General features: G+C 43.1%; 1 pseudogene; it reads right to left on the bottom strand.

Moving 5' to 3' along the window:
- On the bottom strand, nt 1–801 carry LOC117714397 (large ribosomal subunit protein uL29 pseudogene; annotated as a pseudogene).
- Nucleotides 802–1253: the final 452 nt, after the last annotated feature.

The raw sequence follows: 1253 nt of genomic DNA, 5'->3' as shown, positions 1-1253 counted from the left end.
ATTTAATTTTCCCAAGTTGGCTTTTCTAAGACCTTTCCCCTCCTATTCCAATCTGTAGCTCCATGTAGTCAGTACAGAGTTAAGAAATCCCCATTCCCTTCTTTATAGTTCTTGAGACCCTAAAGGCAAGTATGTGAACCTTAAAAGGCTAATTTGAATCAAATTAAAGCCACTGTCATATAGCCCTTGGGACTATCCAAGGAGCTATTTGATGCATCTTCCTTCCCTCTTCTAAAACTTAGTTCAGATTCCTAATGGAATATATGCCAAGGCAGAGGGAGAAAATGTGTACATTTGTGGAAACTTGGGGTTTTTTGGTTGTTTTTTGGTTTGGGGGTTTTTTGGTTTGGTTTGTTTTTTTTTTGGTTGGTTGGTTGTTTTTTGTTTTGTTTTTGTTTTTGCCAGTCAGTCTTGCACTTTATTGTCATTGTTGTCTCAGGCCTTGACTGCATACTTGCACAGTGGGTACAGCCGCTCCTTCCGATGCTGCTTCTTGGTCTTCAGCGTCTTTTCCGGCTTGGTGCGCAGGCGGGGCATGGCTCTAGTCTTCTTGGATCGCAGATCCAGAGGCTTGTACTTCTTGCCCTTGTACAATTTCCTAAGGCTTTCTTTTTGAGTCTGGTTAATGACAGTGAGGACACGGGCAATAGATTTGGGTATAACAAGTATCTTGGAGAGCTTGGACACAGTGTCGCCTGTCACTTTGGTGATGCGAAGCTGGGACAGTTCCACCTTCAGATCCTCCAGGTGTTTCAACAGCTCCTCCTTGCGGCACAGGTCCCGAGACTTTATCTTGGCCATTGCTTCGTTGCTCATGGCTGAAAACGCCTGGTTCGAGTGGTGGAAAGTTTTAATTCTCATATCTAGCAGATAACCTTAACTTATTCCAGCCCCTGGAATTCCAGCACACCTCAGAGATACAGATCTTCATCTACTACAGCACTATTTATAAAATAGCCAATATATGGTATCATCACAGAAGCTTGCCAACAGATGGGTGGATTTTAAAATGTGGCACATATGCGCACAGGAGTTTTGTTAAGCTATAAAAATAAACTCTATCTTTTCAGGAAAACAGACAGATGTAGGAAGTGAGTGAAGTTCTGAGTGGATGGCTATTGTTGGTATTGACACAGCCATGTCTAGAACCTCAGTGCCTTAGACCTATGAGAACTTGGCAATGCCTTCTCTGCATAAGGTTCAGAGTTATGGCCAAGTCTCCCTTTGGCCTGAGTGCAAATGTTGAAGGTGTG

Source organism: Arvicanthis niloticus, chromosome 8 (genome assembly GCF_011762505.2).
Source record: "Arvicanthis niloticus isolate mArvNil1 chromosome 8, mArvNil1.pat.X, whole genome shotgun sequence".
NCBI classification, from domain to species: Eukaryota; Metazoa; Chordata; class Mammalia; order Rodentia; family Muridae; genus Arvicanthis; species Arvicanthis niloticus.
Note: the sequence above shows the minus strand (reverse complement) of the source record. Positions and strands in the feature narration are given on the sequence as shown.